The following is a 15,304-nucleotide window of genomic DNA, read 5'->3' on the forward strand; positions in this document are numbered from 1 at the left end:
TACGAAATTAATTAAAATTCAGGGTTTTAGGGCCCTTTCCAATGGGCTTAACTGTCAGCCCAATTCTAGTATAATTAATGCGATATTAATTACACAATCAGGGTTTATCTTATTCCCTATCAAACACGAACCAATATTCCATAAATATAAATAGCCCTTTTCTTATTTCATTTTATTGGTATAATCATAATCAGACAGTAAAATCCAGTGAAATACAGAGAAAACCCTAATTAAAGGTTGCGTTTTTCATAATCAAACTTACAAATGAAGGCGTTATCGAATTCGCAATCGAGCGTGTAATATATTAAATTAAAACTCTCAAAAAGCTCTTTCGGAACCAATCATCACTTTTAGTGCAGAAATCAAGGTTTTAATCTTACTTAATTATTTTATTTTGAATTATTTATTGATTTAAATATGAATTTTTGTTCTTGATGTTGTTGATATGATTTGATGGCTTAATCTTGTAGATAATTTTATCCTGGTCAATTTGGTATATTATATGATAAAATTTGGAGTTCAATAACATATAGAAATTGAGGTTTAATTCTCGGATTGTTAAATTAGGGTTTAAATCGTTTGAATGTTCTTAATCAAATTTTGCACTTTTAATTTCTTTAATTCTGGGCTTAATTGAATGGTATCAGCTTATAGATCGTTCGAAAACAAGTCGATTCATGTAATTAACTTCTCTGTTGGAAGCCGGAATCGACCCGCAGGAAAAGCTCGAAGCTTCGCCGGCGTTAATGGCGATTTCGCCAGACTTCCACTTCTGAAGATATTCTGCTACAAGTTCGGCCATATCCAGACTTCTGCTATGATTTTAAACAAAAACCTGTTAAAACACGAGAAAAATCACGAAGTTTGGAGGGAAATCGGAGCTCGCCGGAAAATTTCCTCGGCCCCGGATTCTGCAGGTCATCCGGCCGGGTTAAGAGTCTCTTCCCTATCCGTTTTTCGAATTAACAGACCCGGTTTTGATCAGTAAAAACCAAATTTGATTACTTAAAACTTGTTTCTGATTTTTGTTTTAAAAATAAATCAAAAATGTAATTTCTTTTATTCTGAAATTTCTTTTAATAATTAATTTAATTCCAAAATATTTATTTAATTATTTTAAATTCAGAAAATTGTTTTTAATTAATTATTTATTTAAAATTAAATCTGATTTATTTTATTAATTAATTTTAATTAATTTAATTAATCAATTAATCTGATATTAATTAATTAATTAATTTAATTATTTATTAATTAATTTTAATTGATTTAATTATTTATTTGATTTAGAAATTTTGAAAAATAGTTTGGAGCTTTAAAATATTATTTTAAATTATTTTCAAGGCTCGATAATTTTTATAAAATTATTTTAAAGTCATATTCGGGTGTTCGAACCCTATTAATCAATTAAAAAATAATTCGGAGACCCGTTTTAATTCTAAAAAATGTTTAAAAAATTCGTATTAACTTGGAAAATTATTTTAACCCGGAATCTTCTTCGAATAATTATTTTAATTGAATATCTTACGTGCTACATGTTATATGTGATCTGATTGATATATAATATGACTGTTTGTGCATTTTTTGACGGTTTTTATCATAACTTTCAATTCGTACGTCAGATTTGGGTGAAACGAAGGGTAGATAGAAGCTTGTAATGTAAGGAATGAAATGTGAATTAATATTGATGCATACATGTAATGTTTAACAGAGGAAGCGAGACGTAGAAAGGGAAAGCAAGCAGTGAGTGAGTGGTAACCAATTGACAAGTACGAGTAAAGTAAAAGCGAATTGATACGGCAAGTGTTTCTTCTCTTTCTTGTGATGTATTGCAAGCACCTTTGAACTCTCTTCATTATGCTATTCCAATTAGTTCTTGTTCTATATTGCAAGTACTTTGAAGTACTTAACCCTAAACCCTGATTCTTATTGATCTTGAGCCGTAAGTAAACCATTGATTGCTGAATTCTTGAATACGAACCAGACCTATACGATACTACTCCATAAATACATATCTACCACATACTGATTCTTGAAATGAGATTTCTTAACTTACCAACCCTTATGTCTTGTATAACAGAAGACCAATCCTTGTAACCCTTGAACCCTTGGTCTTCTACTTTCTGATTCTTTTTTTGATTGAAAGCCAATCTTTAAAATTTTCCCGTTATACCTTCATCGAATTATGAATCACCCTATGCTTCGAGATAAATGTTTTTATGATTCAGCTTATTGATTTACATTGTTTATTATATTGTTATTCTAGAATTGGATTGTTTTTAAATATGGACCAGATTCGTGGTCGGACCAGATTCGTGGTCATAATAGGACAATGTGTGTCTTGGATCCAGTATATAGAGCAAAGCTTGGAGCCTTGCTCGGGGTTAGTGCGTGACTGATCAGTAGCCTAACCTTGGTTTTTAAAATGAAAGTGAATATCCAATTCTAATTATTGCTTATTAGAAACTTGATTTCTATATCATTTCAATTGATCATTGTTAATCTCCGTGACTGTCATTATGACTTGTTGAGCTAGTTAGTTCACTATTGTAAATCTGTTTATATTCTTATCCAGTGAAAAAGGAAACTGGTGGTAGCGAGGATCCCCAAACAAGCGTGCGAGCTAGGTATCCGGGTTGAAATAGGATAAGCTAGCAGATGATGTTTGGCATAGTTTGTGTTGATAGTTTGTAATAAAGTTTACTTTTGTTATAAGATAAATAAACTGGGATTTGGAACGATTGTAATATAAATAAGGTTGTGGCTTGTGGGCATACTTTAAACTGCTTCTATCCTTAGATAATGATAAGTAGGGTCATTGCATATATATTATTATATTCATAAACAGGTTTAAATATGATATGTGTATTGTGGACCCCAAACTTCTGACCCGGGTTTGGAGGGCGTCACAATAACTTTTAACCTTTTAACCCCATCCAATATTCAGATCTTTAGAACCTATGAATGATACAAACAAAATAATAATAAGGATTTCCAACAAAATGTTTATGTTAAAATATAAAACTTACTTGTGTTCCATGTGCCTCATATCAGTTGGCTTTTTCCTGTTATCCTCAACAAATAAGGTAGTAAGTTGTCGACCAAGAAGAACCTGACCATCCATATATATGATATTTAGCTTCTTGAGCATCATCGGGATCTATAAATTGTATAAGATCAAATCCTCGCGGTTCCTTGCAAATTATATACACACAATTCAATCATGGTTCTTGACAAAAACGATGTCTCCTTCAGAGAGCCTAGTATCCACCTGGCACTAAAATAATCATGGTTCCACTACCACTGCAGTGACAAGTAGGTGGACCACTAATCTAGTAACTTCATGCCAAAAATTAGATTACTGAATAAATCATTGGTAAGATTATAAAAATAATAGGGAAAATTAATACATCATCGGTGAGAGGGATAAATAATAGTAGAACATCCTGCAAAGCTCAGTTACCCAAAAAAAAGTAACATACAAGTTACTAATGTCCGCTAAAACTAGAAGAGATGCCTTTTATGATTAAACATCTAAATTATCACATAATTGAAAAATAAAAATTAAACAACACAGGAACATGGTTGCTCTACTACTGCAACTAGAAGCAGGTGTTAGATATTGAATGCAACACAAGGGGGTGAATGTGTTTCTTGGATTTTTAGCCTTTTTAATCTTATTTGGATATTGTGTGAACAAAGCAGTTTATATTTGCAGAGATATTATGTTAGAGAAATAAATCAACAAGCACAGTATTTCAAAACTCACTTAATATGTATTAATTAAGTTTATCTTGCTACAAATTCTGGGTTTTTAAGATAATAAGAACACAGCTTCTATCTTGAGAGAATACAAAAAGAAATTGATCTGTTTTGTTACTTATGAACTAAGGATCAGTGCATGCTTTATAGACTAGCAACACGAGTTTACAAGACTTGTACTAAAATGTACTTAACTACTTTCTAAAGCAACCTTTTTCTATTTCCATTTCTATCTTAGCAAATCTGTGCAGAATCTTGCAGGTCTGTGACCATCCTTTGTCTAGTTAATCTTGACCCTTGATCTTAGATTCTTCCAGCTACTTTGTAGATTTTTAATCTAGTTAATATATCATTTGTTGACTGATAATCTTGAATCTTTAACTTATCTGCATTCTGTACTTGAGAGGCATGTCGAGATCTCCAGTTTATTATATAGAGAAGTGACATCTCGATAAACATAATGACTTATTGAGATCTCTGAGTTCTCTATAGGTATACTTGACTTGTCGAGGTCTTTAGATCCCTGCTTGTGAAATGACTTGTCGATATGTCCAAGATCTCTACATCTAGAAACGACTTGTCGATTTCTCTGAGATTTCTATATACATTTTGACTTGTTGATATCTATGAGATCTCTATATGAGAAATTGACTTGTCAATATCTCCAATTCTTCATATCTTCATTTGACTTGTCAATACCTCTGAGTTCTCTACATGTAGAAATGACTTGTCAATATCTCTAGTTCTCTACATCTTCATTTGACTTATTGATATTTCAGAGACTTCTCTATAAGCCATTTTGGACTTCTCGATAAGTCATTCTGGACTTCTCAAATGACTTCTTGATATAACTTGATTTGTGACTTGTCTATATCTTGACTTAGAACATTTTTCATAGAACAGTTTTATTGTAACATCCTCAAATCCGGGGTCTGGATTGGGTGTCAATAAATAATTTTAAATAATATAAACCTGTATATTAAAACAAATATACAGATAACCCCTCACAAAGAAACACATAATTTTCAATTAAGAACATTCAAACACATAAACCCTAGTTTTTAATTTCGAGAATCAAACAACAATTTGAACATGTTATTGAACTCCAAATTAGTCATATAATATACCAAAATGACTAGGAAGAAAATATCTACATGATTCCAGCATCAAATCACACAAATAACATCAAGAACAGAAATTTATATTTTAATTATTAAATAATTCGAAATAAAATATAAAAAAACAAGAAAATTACCTTGATTTCTGCACTAAAATGGTTGATTGATTCAGACAGAACTTTTCGAGAGCTTCGAGTTGATATATGGCACGCCCGAATCGAAGTTCGATAATGCCTTCGTTTGTGATTTGATTCTCAAGAATGTAACGAATAATTAGATTTTTCTCTGTAATTTCTATATTTTTACTGATTGATTATGATTATACGAATAAAATGAAATAAGAAAAGGGCTATTTATATTTATGGAATATTGGTTCATGTTCGATCATTTTGGATTGAAAAAGTTAAAACACGAAAAATGTCTAGAATTACCAGATTAGGTTAAGATGGAGATTTCGGAAGAGTTTCGGGTTGTAAAACATAAAAACGGTTGAAGTTGGGCGATTCCCGGCTTTATAAAATAGTTTTGTAATTATTCAGAAAATAATTAATAAATTCATAAATCAATATAAAATCATATAACACTCCAAAATTACCAGAAAAATACCATAATTGTCTTTATTTTATTCTAGACATAACAAAATTAATATACTTGTACTGTACCACATAAACATCCACATATCAACACCAATCATTAGATAATTCACCAAAAATCACATAATAATAACCTAATAGTTATTTATTGATAAAAATAATTACACGCTATGTCCCGGATATTACATCCTTCCCCCCTTAAAAGTATTTTGTCCTCAGAATCACACTAAGGATCAAATAATGATATATTCAAGTATCTTACTTCCATTTTCTCAAGTTGATATTGCAATCTTATAACTTTTCATAAAATTAACTCGCCACATTAATCATTACTCAACAGCCTCTTGCTGACATCCTATCCTATTAGTTTCTCATATAACTCCACTCAAGTCTCCATTTTATATATAATGGAGTTAAATTATTCCACCTGAGTATACACATATAAATATTTTATTAACCTGTTGTACGGGTGGCGGTGAAGCCAACTCACTTTTACTTATCCTGCCTATTTTTTTACCGTCTCAAAAGGACCAGCACAACGCATATTAATTCTCTTTTCTTTCTAACTCTAGTAATTCGTTCTCATGAACGTTTCCAACAGTTACTGGTTGTTGAACCTCATTCCCATATGTTTATTTATTCAATTAACCTAGTTTGTAATCGCTTCCAATCGCATTCGAAACTCTTTAATCGTTCCTTTAATCTTCTTGTCCATCTGCGAATGATATACTGAAACCATGGCGTATTCGATTTCTAACATTTTTGAAATTACTCTAGAATTAAGAATTAATGAGAAAATCTCGACTGGATATGATTGACGCACAAACTTATCATCATACCTTAATTTCCTTGAATCACAATCGAGTAAAGAAAATTTACTAACGTGGAGGTATCACCCGCATATTCTAACCCATATTATCATTTATTTTGGTTCCAAAGAGTTCTCATACGAAACTTAACTGTAATGCTCTCCCTTGACATCTAGTCACATATAACGTTTATTCTTTTCTGTATGTCTTATTATCAGAAAGTCATCTTGTATCATATTCTTGGAGTAGCTTGAATCCCTTGAGTTTATGATGATTACCCAAATTCCTCTCTTTTAGTTTTGCCTTACTTAATGTTAGTTCATCTAGGAGTGGTATATACTATTTTGGTTTGACATAATTCATCGTATTCTAAATATTTCTGTCAAATCTCCAATTAAATAGTATTGATCATTTAGAATCAATTCCTGGATCTGATGACGTACCACCATTTCTTCAAACAGCAATTAATCCACTTATTGGACAAGCTATTCATTAATAAAAGAGAATGACTAGGTTTGGGATAACCTATCAATAATGATTCAACTGACACTTTCCCTGTTACATGCTGATTCTCAATAATCAGGAGGTGGTCAGGATCTGACTGTGTTTAGATGTCATCAGTATTTGATGTGTCGTCATGATTTGATGCATCATCAGTATCTGCAGATTATCAGCTGCTGAAGGTAGTCTATTGTGAAGATTGATTATGTTCCTTATTTTGAGGGATGGATATCTGTTATATTCTGAGTGATAGGACTTTGTATATTCAGTTAAAGATATGTATCATTTTCTGTTAGTAATTGATAATGCATATCTTAGATTGATTTATAGCAACTATGTATTATATAAACACAGTTTAGGTCATCACATAGTGATTAACTCGAGCATTATACGACCTAGCAGCTCTCAAGAACATCAGTATTTCTTGAGAGAGTTTGTAACAGTTTTTATCAGGAATATAAAGAACTGTTATATTTTCAATACTTGTTCGAAACATTTATACAATTGTATACAACCCCCCTTAAACAATTGTATTATTACTGGGCAACAATTGGTATCAGAGCTCACTGATAAACTTACAATCAGAAGTGATCTCTGAATAAGTATAAAAGTATTAAAATCCCCATTCTGAAAAAGACTGAATATCCTACATGGAAGGTGAAGATGCTCATGCACCTGGAAGCTACAGATCCAGACTATCTCGACGTAACCAATTATGGACCTTACAAGCCAACAAAACTGGTGCCTACAACTCCTATTGTTGCTGAACACCTTTAGTTGAAGGCAAAAAATGAGTGAATACCAGAAGAGAAAGTAGTTGTGCTAAATGATGCAAAGGTAAGAAATATTTTGCATAACAGTCTTGACTCTGTGATGTCAAACAGGGTTATAGTCTACAAGACTGCCAAGGAGATCTTGGATGCCCTTGAAACCCAATATCAAGGAACCATGGCCATCAAGAAGAACATAAGGGCTGTTCAAATTCAAGAATATGAACAATTTGAGGCTAAGTCTGATGAAAGTCTCACTAATATCTATGACAGGTTTCTCACAATGCTTAATAATCTATATTTGGTGGGAAAGGTGTATGATCGTAAGGATTCAAACACCAAGTTTCTGAGAGCCTTGAATGAGGAATGGGAGACTCGGACTTCAATCATACGACATCAATATGATTTGGAAATGGTCTCTCTGGATGAAGTCTATGGCATGCTAAGAACTCATGATTTGGAAGTTTAGCAAAGGAAAGAGAGGAAAAACAACAAGGGAAAATCAGTTGCTTTGAAAGTGAATGCTAAAGCTTCAAAAGAAAGGTTTGTTGAAGCTGCAAGGAAAAAGAACAATCTTCCAGAATCATATACTGATGATTCATCATCAAATCCTGATTATGATACTGATTCTGAAACTGATGAGAACGTGACAGATTCTGATGTCATGCAAATGGCTGCATTACTAGTTAAGGGTTTTAAGAGGATGCAATTCAGGAAGTCTCAGAAGAATAGAAGCTTCAGGAAGAAGTTCACTGGAGGAGAAAGGAAGCCATCTGGAAGAAGAGAAGGAAAGGACTCTAAAGCTGTGTTAGAAATATATTGTGAACTTGATGATAAGTTGAAAAAAACATCTTAGTAAATTTAACTTAGTGTTTTTATAGCTCTCGGCGGATGTTTTAATATAGTCCCGATGGATGAACTTTATAGTCCCGACGGATGACAATTTGACATCCATCGAGAGTGTAGCTTATGTAACAATAAGTCTTGTAGCACATTTCTGCAAACAATAATGTATTAGTTGAGTAGACTCTGTAGGATTCTTTAAGTCATGTTGACTTCTATATTGATAAGCAGAATAGGTTGGCTAATTGTAAATATAAGATGTCTTGTAATTCTGCATAAGTGAAATAAAATCAAGTGACAGAAAGACTCACGATGGATGATCTACAAAGGCTCCCGACGGATAATCAACAAGGCTCCCGATGGATGATCAACATAATCCCGACAGATGATAATATTCAAAATAGCAGTTGATAATGACAACACAGTGACATGTGTCGGGTTTTTGCAAATGGAATGTGACAGCCTAATTACAGGATTTAGAGAACAAAGAAGCATTACCATTTCCATGCAAATATGAAGATATTCAAAGATGCTGGGTAGAGTAATGTAGCAGCATGAAGTTAGACTAGATATAATTTTGTTTTATTATCTTTTCTTACTATCATGTAACTTGGTAATATATAAACCAAGTGTAGCAAGTAGAACAACTAACTAAGTAAGCATTATTTTTAGAGAGATAAATAAATTGTATCTATTAAGAATTTCTCTGGAAGTTTGTATGTTCACTTGTAAGAAGCTGTGTGCTATTCAAGCATCACAGAGTTTCCATACTAATATATATCTCTGGTGGATAAGTTCAAATCCACCAAAAAGTTTTAAAGCTTTGTGTTTTATTACTTTGTGTTTTGATTTCAATTCAAGTTTCATTCTGCACTTCTTGCAAAATCAAACATTGTTATATATTAAGTAAGAACAGTCTTAAAATTCAAAAAAGGAGCCAGAATTACATTCAACCCCCCCCCCTTCTATAATTCTTGTTGCATTGCTTGGGAATAACAAGCTGGAAAAGTCGAGAGGTCAAAAATCAAGTGCTACAACTGTGATGAACCTGGTCACTTTTCTACTGAGTGCAAAAAGACAAAGCATGACAAAGAGAAGAATAAAGCCTTGATTACATCAACCAAGGATTTGATGGACTCCACTGATTCTGAAGATGAAGAAACATGCTATGCACTGATGGCTAGCTTTGATGCTCCTATTTCCTCTAACTCTAAGGTATCAAATTCTTTCTTCTCTTTTGATACCGAAGATATATCTGAACTGAAATCTATTCTTAAGTCTCTTCACGAAAATTTTAAAATAAGAATCTAGAGAACAATAGACTGTTAACTGAAAATGAAATCTTAAAATCTAGAAATAATTAGTTGGAATCTGACTTAGTAAATCAAATTAAAATTCAGAAAGAATGTAAGAAAGCTAAACATACAGCAAAGATACTAGAGGCTAAGTATAGTATATTAGAGGAAGAATTAGAAAATAAGAGGAAAACTCTTAAAGCCTAGACTGTGCCATGAAAAAAGATTCATGAGATGATTTCTAAGAAAAACTGGAAAGAATGTTTTGGTTATGTATATGGAGTTAAGGATGTTGACACTGAAAATAAAACGACCCTTAAGATTCTTGTTAAGTTTATCTCTTCAGAAGTTAATGAACCCAAATCTATCTTTGAAAATAGTTCAACCTCAGCATCCCAAGATAAGTCAGTAAGTGATAAATATCAAAGAAAGGAAAACAAGGAAACCATTAAGACTGTTAAGAAAGAAAAGAACATAGGACTTTTGTCTAAAAGACAATTGAAAAAGAAATTATCCGAGGTTACTGACAAACCTCAAGTAGAAAGTCCTAAAAGAAACAGGAATGGTAAGCAAGGTATGTCTAAGGATTCTAATTATAAGTTTGTTCCCAATGCTCCTAGAAAAATTTGCTTTAATTGTGGTAATACTAATCATCTTGCTATTGATTGCAGGAGGAGTAAGAAAATGAAAACTACTATTTCTGAGTCTGATGTTAGGTGTAGATCAGTATTTTATAAATCACAAAATCCTTGTTTTCATTGTGGTAGTACCTGGAATTCAATTTATACTTGTAGTTCTTATTATAAACTGTATCACAACTATTATGAACCTTTGCCTAAATTCAATAAAACTGCTTATGTGCTCAATTCTTCTAGTTCTACTAAATCTACTTTTGATAAAATAATCCTGACAAGGGAAAAACTGTCAGAAGTATTCCTGAATCACAATGGCTTAAGTTGTACAAAAAGAGGGCCCAACAAGTGTGGGTCCTTAAAAATCCTTCTAATTAATTACTCTTCTGACTGCAGGGTAACAAGAAAAATACACTTGTCTTGGATAGTGGATGTTCAGGATACATGATTGGAAATAAATCCCTGTTGTCAGAATTTGAGAAGAAGGCTGGCCCAGACGTATCTTATGGAGATGAAAATATAGGACACACTCTAGGATATGGCAACTTGATAATTGGAAAGGTATCAATAGAGAATATAGCTCCGGTGGAAAGACTGGAGCATAATCTTCTAAGAATCGGTCAAATCACTGACAGAGGTTATCATATGGTGTTCTATGACTCTCACTGTGAAGTTGTTCACAACAAGTCAAAGAAGATTGTCTTGATGGGATACAGACATGGCAATATATAATGAAGCAAGAGTGCATGAAAGTCTTGAGCAAGAAGCTACTTGCCTTATCTCAAAGGCATCAGTAGATGAGAGCTGGAAATGGCACAACAAGCTCTCACATCTCAACTTCAATTCAATCAATGAACTTGCCAAGAAGGATCTAGTAAGAGGATAACCAAATATGCTATACTCATCTGATGGTCTTTGTGATGTTTGTCAAAAGTCCAAGCAAATAAGAGTATCTTTTAAAAGTAAAATAGAATTCTCTATCATTGAGCCATATCACATGTTACACTTGGATCTCTTTGGACCAGTAAACATAATGTCTATCAACAAGAAAAGGTACACATTTGTAATTATTGATGATTTCACTAGATACACTTGGGTTTATTTTCTACACATGAAGGATGAAACTCCAGAAATTCTTCTGGATCATATAAGGCAAATTGAGAATGGATCCACCTTCAAAGTGAAGATACTGAGAAGTGATAATGGCACTGAGTTCAAGAACTCAAAAATGGAGGAAGTCTGCAAGTATAAAGGCATACAATAACAATTCTCAACTCCTGGAACACCCCAACAAAATGGTATTATTGAGAGAAAGAACAGAACCCTGATTGAAGCTGGCAGGACTCTGCTGGAAAAAGCCAAACTACCCACTTACTTCTGGGCTGAAGCAGTAAACACAACCTGCTATACTCGGAATATTACACTGATAAATAGACATGGTATCACTCCTTATCAAATAATGAAAGAAAAGAAGCCTAGTCTCAAACATCTTCATGTATTTGGATGCAAGTGCTTTGTTCTGAGAACTCATACGGATCAGCTAGGAAAATTTGAATCAAAAGCTGATGAAGGAATCTTTGTTGGTTATTCACCATCAAGAGCATAAGGGGTGTTCAATCTGAGAATAAATATTGTAGTTATCTCCATCAATGTATCTTTCGATGATAAGAAGAATCCTATTTTTGAAGAAGACTCTCATGAAAGTCTAATCTTTGCAAATGAAAATGCACTATTGGAATCTGCATCAAACTCAAAGGAACTGTTAATTACTGATGATCCAAATCCTGATACTCCTTCGGATTTTGAAGATGATCATTGTACTATTGAACCTGCACATGTTGAGGGGGAGCAACAGCAAGGTTCAACTAATAGTACTAACACTGAAGAATCAACTCAAGGTTCTTCTCAATCTGGCCATTCAGAATTCAATGCTGATTCAATATCAGATGGACATGAGTCGAGTCCCAAAACTTCATTGGGTGATAACAACACTGATTCAGGGGGAGCCTCAAATGCATTTAATGAGGCATACAATTCAGGGGGAGCATCTAGCTCCAGAAGGATATTTTCTAGTGCCAGAAAATGGACTAAAGATCATACTCCTGATCTGATCATTGGAAATCCTGATGAAGGTGTAAAGATAATGAGTGCAACTTAAAATGAATGTTTGTATCACAATATACTTTCAAAAGAAGAGCCAAAGAAAGTGGAAGATGCAGTCAAGGATGCAGATTGGGTCATAGCTATGCAAGAAGAGTTGAACGAGTTCAAAAGAAATAAAGTTTGGAAGCTGGTGCCTAGACCTAAAAACAGGTCAATTGTAGGCACAAAATGGGTCTTCAGAAACAAGACTGATTTTGATGGAACTATTGTCAGAAACAAGGCAAGATTGGTGGCTAAAGGATATTCTCAACAGGAAGGCATTGACTATGATGAAACATTTGCTCCTGTTGCAAGGCTGGAAGTAATCAGAATTTTCTTGGCATATGCAGCACATAAGAAATTCAAAGTCTTTCAGATGGATGTCAAGAGTGCATTTCTCAATGGAGAACTTGAAGAAGAAGTCTATGTTGAACAACCACCAGGTTTTGTGGATTCTAAACATCCTGACTATGTTTATAGACTTGATAAAGCACTCTATGGACTAAAGCAAGCACCTAGAGCATGGTATGAGACCCTTGCTCAGTTTCTGCTTGAAAATGGATTCAAAAGAGGTACAATCGATAAAACCTTATTTTATCTGACTCAAGGCAAAGATCTGCTTTTAGTTCAAATTTATGTGGATGATATCATTTTTGGATCAACTAATCAAAAACTGTGTGATAATGTCTCAAAGTTGATGTAATCAAGATATCAAATGAGTATGATGGGTGAGTTAAGCTATGTCTTGGGGTTGTAAATTAACCAGACTGATAATGGAATCTACATTAATCAGTCAAAGTACAAAAAGAATTTGCTGAAGAGGTTTAATATGCAAAAAGTGCAACTGCAACTACTCCAGTGGCAACTGCTACAAAGCTTGATCCTCATGAAGGTACAACAGTTGATGTCACAAACTGTAGAGGTTTGATTGGTTCTCTTATGTACCTAATGTCTAGTAGGCCAGAAATTATGTTTGCCACCTGTTTGTGTGTAAGATTTCAAGCAAATCCTAGGGAGCCACATCGTATTGCAGTGAAGAGAATTTTAAGATACCTCAAGGGTACTGTATCACTTGGTCTTTGGTATGCGAGGGAAGCTGATATTGGATTATGTGGTTATTCGGATACTGACTTTGCTAGATGCAAGATAGACAGGAAGAGTACATCTGGGAGCTGTTAGTTTTTGGGATGAAGATTAGTTTCATGGTTCAGTAAGAAGCAGAAATCCATTTCTACTTCAACTGCTGAAGCTGAATATATTGCAGCTGAGAGTTGCTGTGCTCAGTTGTTATGGATGAGGAATCAGCTCATGGACTATGGATTATCATTTTCTAACATTCCTATTTACTGTAAATAATCAAAGTTCTATTGCTATGACAGGAAACCTAGTGCAACAATCTCTTACTAAACATATCAGCATCAGATATCACTTTATAAGAGAGCATGTTATGGAAGGGACAATTGAGCTTCATTTTGTTCCCACTGATTAGCAGCTGGATGATATTTTCATGAAACCATTACCTGAAGCAACATTTACAAAGCTTTTCAATGAACTTGGTATGGTTAGTTGGGACAAATAATTTTCTTTTAATATTTGATCAAATCCTGATGTATATTGATCAAATCCTGATATGTGCTAAATGCTGTTGAAAATATTACGTTGGGAATTTTTGATGTATTTTATTATATGCATGATAAATTAAGTAAATTTATTTGCTAAATGTTCATGTATGAATATATATCATTGTCATCATTGCAAATCAGTCTATGAAGATGTGCTTCAATAATATATTTTTTGGTTAAGTCATTAAGTTTACTCTGCACTTAATAATTAATCAAACCCCTAGTCCCTTGATATTCCCTCTCTCTCTTGGTTATTTAAACCATCACTCATCATCTTGTCTAGTCATATCTTTCAAACACTTAACTCTCAAATCTTCTTCATTTTTCACATTTTCTTCCTTTCTGAAACAATGGAGAATTTCGGCTGGTTCTACTGTTATGGCACAAATTTGGTAAAACTCTTTCGAGCTGGAGTACAACTTTAGTGGCATATCAACGCCATCCCATATGAAATTTGGATTCAACTTTCAGAAGTCACCAAAAATGACTTTCTTGGATTTCAGAAAGAACTTCATCTACACAACCTTCGTCAGTAAGAGAAATTATTCGTCTTGCTGTTCTCTTTGTTGAAAGCAAGACCAAGTCATTATCATCTTCTACCTGGTTCTCTTCACCATCATCCTTGTCAGGCTTCTCAGACCAAGGTTGTTGTCGCTAATCTTTGTCTATTAGACTAGGATTTTCTTGTAATCACCTATGCATGTAAATTAAAATTTCATGAAATGTACTCTCTTGAACTATTAATGAAATTTTGTTTATTTTTTCTTACAAGTTCTACTATCTGTTCTTTAGTTGTGTATGCATTGCTTGTTCTTAATTGTAGCCTGTTAATCTCTAAATCATTCACTTAACATGTATCTTTTGATGATTCTTGAGATTAAAATTGTGGTTTTCTGATAAGCTTGAGTTGTTTTGACAAATACTGATGAATTTGAATCGCCAAATCCTGACGTCAAATCCTGATAGATAAGAGGTTCCAAATACTAACGACAGGTCAACATGTTTTCATTTAGAATATTATTGAAAAATGATTTCGAAATTGTTTAGTGCTCCAATTAAATTTCTTATTTTAATTACTGTTTAATAGTGGATAAATTGTTGAACAAATTCACACAGTAGTTTATTGAAAGAGTTGTGCATATTTTGTTGCTAATTCCACATATTACTCCACTTTCCACTACTATTCTTCAGTAATTAGAAGTCTAATTCACAAAGCTTCC

Source organism: Apium graveolens, chromosome 3, assembly GCF_009905375.1.
Source record: "Apium graveolens cultivar Ventura chromosome 3, ASM990537v1, whole genome shotgun sequence".
NCBI classification, from domain to species: domain Eukaryota; kingdom Viridiplantae; phylum Streptophyta; class Magnoliopsida; order Apiales; family Apiaceae; genus Apium; species Apium graveolens.